The sequence below is a fragment of the Chionomys nivalis genome, chromosome 8, assembly GCF_950005125.1.
Source record: "Chionomys nivalis chromosome 8, mChiNiv1.1, whole genome shotgun sequence".
Classification (NCBI taxonomy): Eukaryota; Metazoa; Chordata; class Mammalia; order Rodentia; family Cricetidae; genus Chionomys; species Chionomys nivalis.
In genome coordinates this window covers 61,390,366-61,405,312 of record NC_080093.1, presented here as the reverse complement: position 1 = coordinate 61,405,312, position 14,947 = coordinate 61,390,366, and the positions used below count along the sequence as shown (strand labels likewise).

The window sequence follows — 14,947 nt, the reverse complement described above, 5'->3', positions numbered from 1 at the left end:
AAAACGGAGAGCTGAGAAAATGTCACTTTGGTGACATTGCTTTGAAGTTTCTCCTTTTTGGGGGGGGGGTGGCTCATACCTAGGAGGTAGGCAGAGTCCTTCTGTGGGGAGACGCCCCTCCTCTCCTTTCAGTCTCTATTCCCAGCCCGTCTTCAGTGCACCAGAAGATGGGAGCGTAGCAGCTTTGCTGGTGTCTGCAAGGTAAACAGGGAAACTGTGAGACTTGGCAGCGCGAGATCAGTGCAATCTGCAGCCTCGACGATTTAAGAAACACGACACGTTCCCATCTCTCCACACCCCCTGGCAGCACAGTGTGGCAGTCTGATGGAATGCAGGCAAGCCCAAGGCATGGCTGGGGCTCCGCCATCCCCGCTGCCTGTGGTTCTCTTGATAGGCTTTGGTTACTACCCTATTTCTAGCGCTGCTCTGCTGTTTGGTCAGTCTGTGTAAGTTCTTGGGTATAGTGATTGGACACGAGGGTTACTGTGCCTGATAGTGGATAGCAATTCTTGCTCCCCCGGGGGTCTTGACTCATTTACCAGTGCCTTCTGAGAAAACCCGGAATCTCCAGAGAATGCAGCCAGAATGGAGGAACTTGGCCAGGTCTGTTATGCACAGCGAGATTTGTTCAAGGCCAGTGTCCCTGGTATTTCCCCACATAGAATTATGTGTGTGCCTTTTGCTTTATGGAACCGTCAACTGTCATAAAAATGTTCACATGTAAAATACATGATGCATATAGAAAATACGTCGCTAGAATTTTAAAATGAAATGCAAGCACTTCCACAGTTTTAGAAATCTTGTTGCCCATTCAAAAGAAAAGCCTGTAAAACTGCGAGCAGCAAACTGCCTCCCACAGGGATGCCCGATATGTGCGTGGGCCACGGGTGTGCGGAAAGGATTTTCACATTTGTCTGAGCTCAGAAAGACTGGCCAGCTCTGTCCACCTCAGCAGCATCTGTAACTTTATCCACAACCCGAGCAGTTCCGGGGACTTCTCACCCTGCACTCTGATAGTCTCACTTATGAAGCCTGGCTGCACAGTAGCTCCCTTTGCTGGGGCCTTCTATCTTGGGAACCATCAGGATCAAGCCTAGCTGCTGGTCACTTCCTTTGGGAGCGCTCTTCCTGGGCCTGACCTTGCCTGCCCTCAGGCCTTCCTCAGGCTGGATTTCCCCTTCTCTGATGTCACCAGCCTCTTTCCCAGGGTAAACTGGGCTTTCCATGGAAGTGGAATGGATGTGGCTTATGTACTCAGGCACTGCCAACCCCAGTTCTACCTCAGTAGCAGGTCAGTTCAGACCACGCCCAAAGACCTCTTCCTCCTCAGAGCAGGGATGTGGCCCATCGAACTCTTCCAGGTCATCTGGACTAAAGAAGACAGTGGAACTCTCCCTGGAACTGGGTGGAATTTTGAGGGGTGAACCTGTCTGTATTGTTGTTGCCTGTAGGAAAATGTCATTCCCAGGCTGTGGCAAGCGGCGCCCTGGATACCAGAAACTTAGAGAGGGGAGATAGACTGCCCTAAGAGAGTTAGAGCTTCACTAAGAGGGCAGAGCTACCACCCCAAATCATGAGCAAGCAAGGTCGGGGGTACAGCTAAGAGTAGGCTGAAAGAGCATTCCATGGCCCCACCTTCTCACACCGCAGGCTGCAGGGTCCCCATCTTTAAGGAGCACCCCTTTGCTTCATAGGCTTGCTGTGAGGTATTGGAAGGAGGAAGCAAGAGAAGCTGCCCCCTCAACACCTCCCCACCCCCAGCTGAACAGGCACACGAATTCCCCTCCTCCCTCCCTTCCCCTTTTTGGAGGATGCTGGCTTTCAAGATAAGAGCAGGAAGCGTCTAGTTTGTGGAAGGATGTTGAAGAAACTGCCCACACCAACAGCCACCCCAACCCCCAGGTTTTCGATGGTTCTTGCAAAGTTTTGCTCAGTGTAATGGTGACTGCCTGCAAGGCCTCAGGCTACAGGGAATATATAGTTGGTAAAGGTTTACTTTGGAGCATGTTTGGTTTTGCTCTGGTTCTGTTCTTAGGGATGACTGAGAGTCATCCAATCATGTATGAATCACAAACTGGGAATCCTCGTGGCCTATCGTGCTACACATTACTACAAAGCTCTGTTTGGAGTTGTCATTTGTATTTGGTTGTTTATCCAGCGACTGACGAAACAGTCTCTGCTTCCACAAAAAACTAGCTCTTTCCTTTGTGGTTTTTGTCTGGTTTGACCCAGCCTTCTGCCGCCAGCTACAGTCATAGGCCAGCGGCCTCTGTGCACTGGGCTCTATTTCGTGTTTGAATGAGTCGACATAGCATTGGAAGGTCGTTGGGAGCTTACCGGTGAATTACCCTGAGAATGCGGCCATAGTGCCCACCTTTGGCTTTTCTTGTTGCTTGACTCCAAGTCAACGCTCTTTCCAGCATTACCTCTGGGTAGTTTAGGGTGAGTGGAAGGCGTGAAGTTTTATCATAAACTGTTCTAGAAAAAGGTAGTTCACCAATCCACACTTACCAACACTCAGAGAACCTCTGCCTTGTGCTTGGGTCTTACGTTATATGCAGCCTTTTGGCATGCTGGGAACCCTCTGTGACTTCATATGATTCAACATGCTGTCTCTTCATTATTTTAGATTCCTTCCTTAGAAAATAATGCCATGACACATAGTGTCAGATATTACAAATAGATCATGTGTGTTACTGGTTCATTGTTAACAGATGAATGTGTGAGGCTGAGACCGTCAGCTTCCCTAAGTATAAAATTAGGGGGGAAAACATCACCCACTTGTTCCCTTAACAGCTCTTTGCTGGCCTGTGTAGCTACTGTGTGTACTGTCTGTTTCATTTGAGCTAAGTGCGTGTATTAGCTATCGAGACTTTCTTATTCTCTGGGATTCTCTACATAGACCTTCATGCTACTTCAGAAATAAGCTTTATGCTTTTCCTTTTCCATCCCTATGTTTTGTATTTCTTTTCCATGCCTTATTCCATTGGCTAAGATTCCCAGTGCAGTGTTACAGATTAATGGCCAAGGTAGATACCCTTTGTTCTATTAGGGGTATATTGAGTACAGACTCTCCCAAGCAGATTTAAAATTTCTTAGCTACCAAAATTAGTTCTCTGCTTCTGTGGCTTTAAAACTACTTCCTAAGTTAACTTCTAAATCTGTAACCATATAATAATTTATAATAAACTTGGTGTAATTTGTACCGCAGAGACAATATTATATTTGTTTTTAAAGTAACCAGCCTTGCCAGGACTGTCATCACAAGCAATCTGGTGGAAAGCAGCACGGAGGAGCTGGCTATTTTAAAACAGTGACAACTGAAAACTGATCCTACCCTTTAACTGTTTAAGCGTGTGATCACAACCCAGCCGCAGCTCCATCCACAGGCAGATGGAAGTCTCATAAACCTCATGTGAGGCTGCCGACTGCACCAACAGCAACACAAAGTTACGTCCATCGACGATGGATGGAGGGGGCGAACAGAATGTGGGAGTGAGATACTTGTTAATAGAAAGGAGTGAAGTGCTAGAAAATTCTATGGGATCATCAGGACTCGGGAACATGATTCTCAATGAAAGAAGCTAGTTGCAAAAGACCATATATGGTATAAGTCTATTTCTACAAAATGTTTATAATAGGAAAATCCACAGAAAGTAGATGAGTGGTTGTCAGGAGGTCAGAGAGAGAGGATGGGGTGTTAGACAGTGAACTCGTGTGTGTGTGTGTGTGTGTGTGTGTGTGTGTGTGTTTAGATGTCAAAAATGATCTAATGTTAGATTTTTAAGTCTTTTTAAAATTAAGTTTTATTTCACTATGGTATGGGTGTTTTACCTGCATGTATGAGTCCCACATTTGTGCAGTACTTGAGGAGACATGAAGAAGGTGCCATATCCCCTGAAACTAGAGTTACAGATGACTGTGAACTGTGTGAGTTCTGGGAATCAAACTTCAGTCCTCTGCAAGAGCAACAAGCTGTAAACTGAGCCATTTCTCCAGCCTTGGGTGTTAATGAGGGTTATTAAATTCCTGACTATACTAAAAACCACTAAATCATGCACTTGGAGTAGGCAAATCTTATATACGTAAATTATATCTTAATAATTTTTTTGAGGCAAAGAGCTTGAGAACTAATTAGTGGTCAAGCTAGGCAGAGATGACACCAGATATGGAGGGGAAAGGCTGTCTCTAGCTTGAAAGGCCATCTCCAGGGAAGATGAGGGGACTGCTTTAGGTGGGACCTTTAACCTGTGCAGGTTCTTGGGGGCTGAACATTAAACACTTCAGACCCTGGGTAGCCACGTTCCACCCTCCACTGACTGCCAGGGAGCCCAAGAAATCTTGGTGGAGGACATAGGTGCGGAAAAGCTATGCATGTAGCAAAAAGAAATGACCATCAAAACAAAGCAGTCTTCTGAAATATGAGGCAAAATGGCCATAGGCAGCTAGTACTGTTGGAAACGGGAGGCTCAAATGAGCAACCGACATTGTCACCAGATAACTAATGCTCTTTTTCTTCTTTCTCTTTCAGACTATAGCCCTCATTTTCCCTTGGTGAGTACATAAATTTCTACAAATTTGTTTCTAATGTATGATTGGTTTGCTAAAAATGCCTGGGATTTAATTGTTATCTAAGGCTTATCTTGTTGGGAAACAAGCCATATGGTCAGTGGGTGACAGGCGACTGTAGTGCCTTAGCTTGCTCGATGGCTCACAGCACACTCCTCGTTCTTGTTTTCCTCCTGGCATTCCTCCTAGCTCAGCCACTCAGTGTCCTGAAACATATTGTTGAGAACAGTTCCCACGTGCTTTCCTTTCTTGGCCTATGTCTTTCACAAGGGGCTTGCCTTATCTCGGTGGCACACTTTCACCACCCCTCAGGGTACACCATAGCACATGATTGCCTGGTGGGAAACCCTTCTTAAGTGAATCTGCTAATCTGGGGGAGGGGGACTGCTAAGAAGGTGCTTTTCTAAATGGAATTCTTAGTGGAAAAAAAAAAAGCTTCAGTGTCATGGGATCTTGTGTTTTACACCTTTGGGGTCCAGGTAACAACAAAATTCTACGTTTCTGATGCCTGTAAGAAAAGCACACACACACACACACACACACACACATATATATTGAACAGCATAGCTCAAATCTTACTTTGTTTTATCTTGTTTTAGACAAGTTCTCACTATGTTGCCAGAGCTTCAGCATCCTTAGTGAAGAGATTTCAAGCCTATACCACTGTACCACCATTGCCTACTTCATAGCCTTTCAAAACCATTTGATCAACTTAATACTGTTCTTCTTTTCAAAGGAAAGGGAGAAGGAAGTCTAAGAGATTTGTTTTTGTTTGTTGTTTGTTTGTTGAAGCAAGATCTCCATCTGTAGGTCTGGATGGTCTAGAACTAGACCAGGCTAGCCTCAAATTCATAGATGATCCTCTTGTTTCTGTCTCCTGAGTATTGAGATTTGGAGCTTGCTCACCAATGAGCTTTAAAATGATTTCAAGAAGAGAAGGGGATGTTTAGCTCAGGTGCTGCCCTTGGTGAGCGTCACCAGAGTGTCATCTAGAAAGTCCCATTTCCTAAATGCATGGCCTCCTTTGAAATATCTTTGCTCTTGGGACATTCCACCACATGCTAGGTCTTGGGAGATAGAGACAAGAAGTTCTGATTTTCAAGGCTAGTCTGGTCTACAGGAGACTCTATCTCAAATGACAAGACAGAAACAACAACAATAAGCTTTCACTGTGCTCTGGGTTTTAGGCTGGTGGATTGGTCCACTTGTTTGGCTGGCCTCTTCTGTTAAGCAAGGGGTTCTTGATGGTATGTCTCTGTCTGAATGTGAATAGCTGTGGTTGTTCCTGATTTGATCAAAGGCAGGTTAGTTATGTGGCTATTTCTCTGTGTTTTGGTAAAGTGGACTAATGATAATCAAGACTTTATAAGCTAAGAAAGAAGGAAGCCTTCATTTGTACTTACTGAGTTTTATGGTCCTTTATCTGTCTCATTGTTAAACATCACCAACTATGAACAGCATCCAACTCTGTTTGGGTAAGTGGTGACAGTGGGAACAAAGGGGAGGCTCTTTGCTGGAATAATTTTTATGGGATGAAGGTTTAATTGCAAGTCAACTATCTTTATTGTTTTTGAACTCAAGCCATTGTGTGTTGGTGTGAACGAACGCACATTAAACACAACACTGGATTTGAGCAGCATTTTTTTTTTTTTATGTTCCTGCCATTCTTGAGTGAAGTATTCAAAGATCTAACTTCATGAATTTATCGTCTTCTCAAACACAGGACACAGATCCTGGCTGGTTAAAAGCATGTGACCTTTGTGCTCCTTGGCACTTTGGTCTGGGCTGGCTTGTGCAGAGTCTGCCTTTCTTCCTCCCATTCTAGGATTTCCTAGCCTCTTGGTCCATTGCCCTGATGCCCATCAGTGAGCCAGCAGCTCTCCGAGTGAGAGATCCTGTGACAGCTGCTTGCCTGGCTCCTCAGCCCCCACCCCACAGCCCTGTTTAAAACCCAGTGAGAGGTCTGGAAGCCAATGTCCTCCTAGCAATGCTAAACTGACTTTCAGTGTGTCTGTGTTTCCATGTGGATCATGCTATCCAGGCAGCAGCTCCAATCTTCTTGGTCCTGCCTTTTGCTTCTGATCTTGGTCCTGACCTTTGTGTCTTTAGTTGGGCCACTCAATTCTTGGCTTTAAAAATATGGGTCTGGGAGATGGCTCTGTGGTAAAGGGCTTTCTGCACATGCTGGAGGACCTGAGTTGCAACCTACAGCACCTACAGAAAAGCCAAGCATAGAGGAGAATGCCTGCAACTTCACTACTGGGGATGGGCGGGGCAGGAGAATCCTTGAGGGCTAGTCAACCAGGCAGTGTAGCAAAAAACATCAAGTTCCCAGTTCAGTGGGAGACCTTGATTCAAAGCGTATGTGATTGAGGAAGACAGCCCATTGTCAGCCTTTGACCTCCACACTCGTCAGCAAAGGTAAATGCACTAATGTCTGTGAATACATACATGCACACACGTGCACACACACACACAATTTGTTCTTGACTTCAGTAATCCTCCTTTTTGACTTGAAGAACAAGTATATGAGGAAGGGACGAGGTAATCTTTTCTGCCTTCATTAAGAATCTGCCTCCTGGGCTGCAGGCAAGCTCTCTGTTTCATTGGCAAACATTTGAGACTAAGCGGAATGCTTCAGGATTTCAGTGAACAGTCAGAGAATTATTTCTAACTTCTGGCATCTGAAACTGGCTTTTGAGTGACTTGGAACTTCGGCCAGTCTGAGTAAGCAGTGCAGGTAAGCTCCCTAAGGTTGGAGATGGTCTCAAGCTCTCACCCATACTTTATAGGATAACTGCAGAGAAGCCAGGTTGGCCCCCTAGCAGAATGGACTCACCAAGCAAACCTCCTTTCTTCTGCCCAGCTTTCTCAGGAAGATGGAGATATTTAAGTGAGATGTGCCACCAACAAAGTTCATAGACGCCAACTACTGTGACCATTGCTGATCCTATGTTAATATCACCGCAGAATCAAGGGCAGCTGCTCCCAACTTCTAAAGAAGTATAGGACTGGGCCTCACTATGTGTAGGCATATACTGTTTGCCGAAAGACCTTCACTTTACTGGCAACATCATTGACTTTCCATTAAAAAAAAAAAAAACTATATTAATATTGGCTTTCAAAAGAGTGAAAGTTTTTCTCTTTTGTGTCGGGCTGGGAGAGCCTTTTAAGCAAGGGCTCCCCCCTTTCATTTTACAGTTAACAATAAGCTTAAAGTGCTGGCTATGAAAGTGTAAAGAGTTGACTTCAGTCCCAACGAGCATATTAAAAGCTAGGAGCAGAGACACACACTTGTAATCCCAACCATGGGGAGGCAGAGACAAGCCAGTACCTGGGGCTCACTGGCCGGCTGCCCCAGGGAAAGCAGTGAGCTCCAGGTTCAGTGAGAGATCCTGCCTCAAACATAAGGCAGAGAGCCATAGAGGAAGATACCTGATAGAGACCTCTGGCCTCTACATGTGAGCATGGCCTACACACACGCACATGCACACATATGAACAGCTATACACATGTGGACAACACACAAGCTCACACACAAAATACAAAACAGTAGACTGGTGGAGGCAATTCTGCCCTGCCTATCTGTGAGAAAAGGTTTTTCATCTGGAGAGAGTCTGCAACGGAACAGGTTCCTACACCCTAGATCTAATACAATAGAGCATGGGAGTTAAAAAATCATGGAAGACAAATAATTAAGGTTTAAATACATTCTCCATATTCAAGGAACAGCTCTGTTTTCAAACCTAAGAGTGGCCATAGCCAAGTCAAAGCAGTGATGCTGTAAAGTGATTTCACTTTGGCGCGTGGAAATAACAAAGGGATAAGCCTGAACAGAAGTGATAGCATCAAATAGCAGCTGGGCATTCGCCAGCTCACTCTCTTCATGGTCTATGCCGCCTCCCCTCGCACTTTCAAAGCATGTTGACTTTTCTCCTCTAAGTCAATGTTCTTCGTTGGCATTGGCATGAGTGGCCATGATAGCAGGACAAGAATCTGAGGTTTTCCGAGAAGAGTTGCTGGCCCTGGTCTTTGAGGTGGGCGTGCCCTTAGGTGGCAGTCCAGGGTGACTTGAGTAAGTAGAGCAGGCGCTGCATGCCCTGAGCTGGCCTTTGGAATGGCAGGAAGGAGCAAGAGTAAGCATGCAGAGCACAGGAAGAGGGGCGGCTCCATGAGGTGTGTGGCTCAGGCCTGATGGGAGACCTTTGCATGTACTTGGGTTTTCTGTCAGTTCCTGGCTCCCTGAGCTTCCTCTCAGATTAGCCAAGCTTCAGGAAGCAGTGAGAGATTTCTTCCCCTGCTGACCCCTGATGGTCTAGAGTGCACTCTGGGAACTGAGGGTGACTCACGGCCTTCCAGTCCCATCCCCTAGAGAGCTTCCACCTTTCTTTGAGAAGTGCTTCCCAGAGGAGTCTGGTAGGAAGTCCATTGTCACTCCCAGAGGCAGGAGATCCCCATCAGCCACCCTTTCCACTTGGAGGGAAAGGGGAACTTCAGTTGTCCATATAAACCCCTGTCTCGTCGCCGCTCCTGTGGCAGACCCCGACGTTCATCTTGAAGTCCACTTCAGCTAGCAGAGAAACATGGATTCCTCAAGGCCACGATGGCTGCTGTGCATCACCCCAGCTGGACAAGAGGTAAAGGGGGGCCAGCCCGAGGGGAGCCTTTCCAGGCATTGGATTCTCTCATGCTTGCTAATCATTTCTAAAGCACCCGAAATTTAGGTTAAAGAATATTACCAAGGCTTTTGAGAAACAAAACTTGGCAAGCACCTCTGTTAACTTTTCCAGTCCTGTGCAGGAAATCTGGCTTTGTCCCTGAGGCGGTTTGTGTCTGCAATAGCCCAGCTGTGGCTGTGCACAGACCTCGGCAGGGAGCCACTGCCTGTTTGGGCCTGGAGGGGTTTGGAGGACCATCAGATCACCAGGAATCAAAGGTGAAGTTATTCTTTCTGGCCGCCAGAATGGTTTCTACCTAGTATCAACTAGGCATTTTATCATCAAGAGTGCCCTCTTGATCATCCTTTGGGATTTGGGAAATGGCACTTTAATTAAAAGTGGCACACTGAGAAAGGAGGAGAAGGTACCTGAAGCAGGGCATGGGCCAGGTCTTCAAGATGTCGGCCTTTGGTGCCAGAAGCCAGCCCTACCCCATGCACGGTGAGGTTTTCCCGGCTGTGGAGCTCGAATGGTAGGAACAGATGGTGTGAGCAACAACAGAGCAGCACCAGCTGCCTGGGGTGGGGTGCAGGGTGGCATCATTCACAATGCAGAGGGGAACGACAAGAAATACGAGCCCCACTGTGGGTGAGTCACGGGGAGATTTCTCAGACCCACCAGACCTCTGAATTAGGAACAAGGTCAGGTGCCAAGTGCAAGGACAGATGCAGAGTTGAGAACTTACTCTCAACGGCATCGCTATCAACAGAGTGTGCCCCGTGGCAGTCAGGACGTCAAGCAATGGATTAGAAGGTGGCATCTTTTCAAAACCTGCCAATCTGAACTGGCTTTTCAGAACCCAATACGAAGTGAAGTTTAGAATAAGGTATTTAAGACGTTAGGGGAAGGATCCCTGTGGAATTACAGAATGAAGACTTCCCCTCGCGGGTTCTCTGCACAGTGTAGCAGAAATAAGGAAATGCAAGAGGAGAGATTGGATTTGTGCTATTTTGTGGTGAGGGCTGCTTGGGTCTCAGTGACCTTTTAGGAGCCTGTTGACGATGCTTGAATGTTAAACTGTCTCAAGACAACTCTACAGAACCATCTACCATGAGAAATGGCACAGATAAGTGAGGCGTGTAAACTCATGATTGTGATCCAAAATCCGGGAGGCAGAGGCAAGAAGATTGCTGGGAGTTCAAGGCCTGTCTAGGCTACGTAGTGAGATGTGTGCTTGTTAGAACTGCTGTGTCATGTGGCCGCTGAAAAACAACATTCTGATGTTGGTGGAAATGACTATTTGGAGAGCAAGGCTTGGTCCATTTCCTGTTTTGCTAAATGATTTAAATGCCTTATGCTTAAAGCACAAATTCCATTTATTATCAGGTGAATCCAATATAGGACACTTGGTAGTTTATAAAGCATGCTCAAATTTATTATCTCATGTGGGCCTCATACATGCTTGAGAAACAGTCTGGATATGCCTTTGCATCTCCACCCTGAAGATTAAAAATCAGAACCAGGGGCTAGAGAGACAATTAAGTGGGCAACAGCCCTTGCTGTACAAGTCTGAAGATTTGAGTTCCAATCCCCATTTATGATGTAAAAAATGAGGTGTAATCGCATATCTGTAACCCCAGTGTTGTGGAGGGCGGAAACAAGAGGATCACTGGGGCTTGCTGGCTGCTAGCCTAGCTCCACATTCAAAAAGAAATTGTCTCAGGGCATAAAGGCAGAGAGCGATACAGCAGGGCCATTGAGGTTCTTTTTGGCCTCTAATCTTCCATTAATGCTCACATATAACTACACAAAGAGAGAGAGAAAGAGAGAGAAAGGGAGGGAGGAAGAGAAGAAGGGAGGGAGGGAGAGAGAAGGAAGGAGAGAGAGAGAGAGAGAGAGAGAGAGAGAGAGAGAGAGAGAGAACATAGAAAACAGACCCATGCAGATTGAAGGATTGGAGAAGCAAGTCAATAGGACAGGCAGTAAAATCTGTGGGGTTTGCAACCTGGTAACATGATAGTTTGCATGCCAGTGTCTGTGTGTTAGCATGTGAGTGCAAGTACCCAAAGGGCCCAGCAGCATTCCCTGTGGCTGGTACCCTAGGCAGCTGGAAGAAACCTGACTTCTGGAAACCGCCCATATACTCTACAAGAGCAGCACATGCTTTTAACCATTGAGCCATCTCTCTAGTTCCTATATATGTTACCTTAAACGCGAACTATGTGCCTTGTCCTAGAGCAAACCATTAAAGAAAGTCAGCAAATCCTTCCCAGCATCCCTCTAACTGGCAGAGTCCCTTTCCTACTTGAACACCAGTCAGCTCTCATAGCCTTCTCCCAAGGGAAGGTCATACATACACGCTGAAAGGAAGGGCTCCACTATGAACAATATTATTTTACAGCTGTGCTGTGCAAGTACACAGAGCACACAGATGAATCAAAACGTTCTGTGGGCTGTGCACATGGCTGGTGGGTGGATCGCTGTATTTTGGAACAACCTCATGACCATCAAGTTGATCTTGGCCAGGGTTCCCAAAGATTTCCTTATGTTATCTGCTAACCAAATTCAGTTTTCTAATCTCTCTTCACACCCTCGCCAGGTTTCCTTCCAGCACAGCCTGTCCACTCCCTCGCCGAATGTTTATCAGTATCTCCTGCTGGCTCAAAGTTGTGTACGGGGGATTTAAAAAAAAAAAAAAAAAGAATGTGATGGGGGCTGGGGACATGGCTTAGTCCCTAAAGTGCCTGCGGTGCAAGCATGAGTACCTGAGCTCCAATCCCTGGCACTTACCTAAAATGCTGGGCATTGTGGCAGACACGTATAATCTGAGCACTGGGGAGGCAGAGACAAGAGAATTCCCAGGCCTTACTGCCTAACCAGTCTAGACAAATCAGTGAGCCCCAGGTTCAGTGAGAGCCTCTGTATCAAAAACTTAAGGTGGAGGGTGACTGAGAGAGAGACTTGACGCTATCAGCTTCCGCCCTCCCCCATATCCTCACACGCGTGCTCACATACACACGCACCCCACACCCACTAAAACAAAAGTGCCAAGTGCTAGGTCTGATTTAGTTTGCAAGGCTAGCACTGCCTGGGGCCTTGCTGTAGCAAGAATGAGTGTGCATTTTGTGCAGGAGCTTAGAGGAGACTTGGATAAAGACAGACAGGGAGCCGGTGGAGACCAGTATCCTGATAATTTGATGATCTTTTCAAGAAAGCCAAATGACTTGGACGTGTTCATTCACACACCCCTGAGTCACAACTTCCTTGTCTAAAATATGAAGAACTGCATACAGATTTTTTTACAAAGGTCTCCTTAAGACAAATTCTGTGATGGCTGGATTTGAACTAATGACAGAGATCCCCAACAGACAGTGACTGGCTGCATCTACCAACCACAACTGTGGCCCCTGGTGTTAGCCCCCTTCCCTACTGGCATGGGTTTGTAAATTATTATCTTTGTGATGATAATCTCTGTTTTGACAGCCGTCATCCTGTAGTTGTCTGGGTTCACTTCTATTTGCTCTCAATCTGCTAAAAACAAATTGAAATTTGATTTAAAAAGCAGTCAGCTTTCTTCCCATTCTGCCGCTCCCAGGCAGGAAGAGAAGACAAGCATTGGGATTCTGTGGACTTGGACTTTCCAAAGTGAACCCCGGCTGAAGCTTGGTGGCCAAGCATTTGCCTAGTGTGCAGGAGGCTCTGAGTGTCATCCCCAGAGATGCAGAACAAGAGGGTGGCTCCCTGCTGACCTGAGATTCATTCAACAGAATCATTCTTGCAGCCATACGGTGGTTTACTTCACTTGTGTGTGTGGTTCATTGCAGAGGCCATTTCACATACTGGGAAACCATGGACACCCTAGTATTGCCCTGTCCCCCGCAAGACACACACTTGGGAGTTTGACAGAGGTCAGACTGGAAAATCTATGTTGTTGAGATGTTAGAGGTTCCTGACACACACCATCAGTCCAGGAATTTCTAGTTCGCAATCCGATTTTGGCTTTCTGCCAACGTGAAGCCAGCACTGACATTCTCGAACGCCGTTTCCTGTTGTGGGCGGCTTGATTTAATTTTTAATGAGTGATTCACTGTCCATGGCCGTGTGTTTTCCTCCTGTTGCACTGAGTATTAAGTCATATTTCCTTTAAAACATTATTTTTGATATCAACTGAGAGCAACGTGGTGCTCAGCTGTGGAGACAAAGGAACACAGTCACGTCCCTGAAGGGATGGCATTTAACCTGCCCCAGGAAATGGCAGTTGTGTGACTGTGATGTTCTCCAAAGGGCAGAATCCCTCTTCAGCATCCAAACCGCTGTTTTCCAGAGCAGTGTGATTTTAAGAACAGTTTTTAGAGGTTTTAACTGTTCATCTAGACCTTTGGAGAGCCTCGTGGTAGGTGTCTCTATGGAAAGCCTGGCCGGAACATTAGTTCCTCCATATTTGAAGGGCTTCCTCCCTGCCTGTTATTCACTATCTGTTATTCAAACCAGAAGCATACGATCCCCCAGAGCTGCTCCTTTGCTCTTTGGTTCCTTCTCTTGACAAACTCTCACCTGATGTCAAAGTGTGGGGCACCCTGGCCTCATGAAGGGAGCAGGGGGCCTGCTAAATGAGTCCTCCCGGCTTCGCCCTACACCCAACTCAGTGAGCCCTTAGCATCGTATTTTACAGCGATACCTATGGACTTAGGAATCCATGAGGATGAGGTTGATAATCACAGTTCCCAAAGGGCTCAAAGAGGCAACAGGAAGATGAGAAGGACAAGCAGGTGCTAGATGGGGTAGGTCAGGAAGAAACAGCAGCAGCTGCAGGAATGAGGGCCAGAGAGATGACTCAGCAAGGAAGGTGCTTGCCTCAAAGTCTGAAGGAGTTCGATCCCACATGATTGAAGGAGGGAGCTGACTGCTTCAACTTATCTATCCTCTGACCCTCCCACACACACACCATATACACACATGCATACATGAGCACATGCACATAAACATGCACGAACACTAGATGTTTGCAAGAAGGTCAAAGTAAACGTTATTAATAAAACAATTGAACAGATGCTGTAGCTGTACTTCAGGAGAAACAATGTCCAAGAAAGCAGTCCTGCCACAGGTGAAGATTCCTGGAAGGACAAGAGAGCAGCGGGGAGGGGAGGGGTGGTTGCGGTCCTGCTTTGAAAATGATTTATTTTTTGTTTATTTGGTGCTGAGGATTGGAACCAGGGCCTAACATGCCCTACCCAAGAGTTCTACTACTGAACTCCTCCCCCTACTCAATCTCCCCCCCAAAATACACTAATCTGTTCTTAACCCAACTTCTTGAGCCTGGGCTCAGGAGGTGCCAGTGCTGAGCAGAAGAGACACCCTGTGACAGGTGGCTGTACTCGGGCTCTCCTGGGCCCACTGGAGCTCAGGAGACACATGTACACTCTAACAGGCAAACAGCAAGCTGGAGCAACAGCCTTCCTCCCCTTGCTGATCTACCTACATCCAAAACCCAAGCAGTGCATCAGAAATCCAGCCGCCTCTACCGAGAATCAAACTCTGAGTCGGAAGCCCAAGGCTGTGCTCCAAAGCCTAGGAACCACGGAACCATAGCTGAATCTAGATCTGCACCTCCAGTCCAGGAATGTGGTCAGAAGACCAAGCAGAACTGACGGGAGGTCCTCGTCCACAACCCAAAGCCCTGGTCTGAGAGCCATGCCTCCATTCCAGGCATCTTTAACAGT

The 14,947-nt window shown here is 46.6% G+C and overlaps 1 protein-coding gene across 3 annotated transcripts in view; it reads left to right on the top strand.

The window, feature by feature from the left end:
* Ptpre (protein tyrosine phosphatase receptor type E) overlaps positions 1 to 14,947 on the top strand; it is a 142,948-nt gene that overhangs the window by 56,028 nt on the left and 71,973 nt on the right. The window contains exon 2 of one of the 3 annotated variants that reach the window (XM_057777853.1): positions 4,532 to 4,554. The exons of 1 other annotated variant lie outside the window; for it this stretch is intronic. The gene's annotated coding sequence lies outside the window, so the exon portion shown is untranslated. Of the gene's footprint in view, positions 1 to 4,531; positions 4,555 to 9,187; positions 9,207 to 14,947 lie in introns of those variants that run through there. One more of the 3 variants, XM_057777851.1, reaches the window with a different exon arrangement.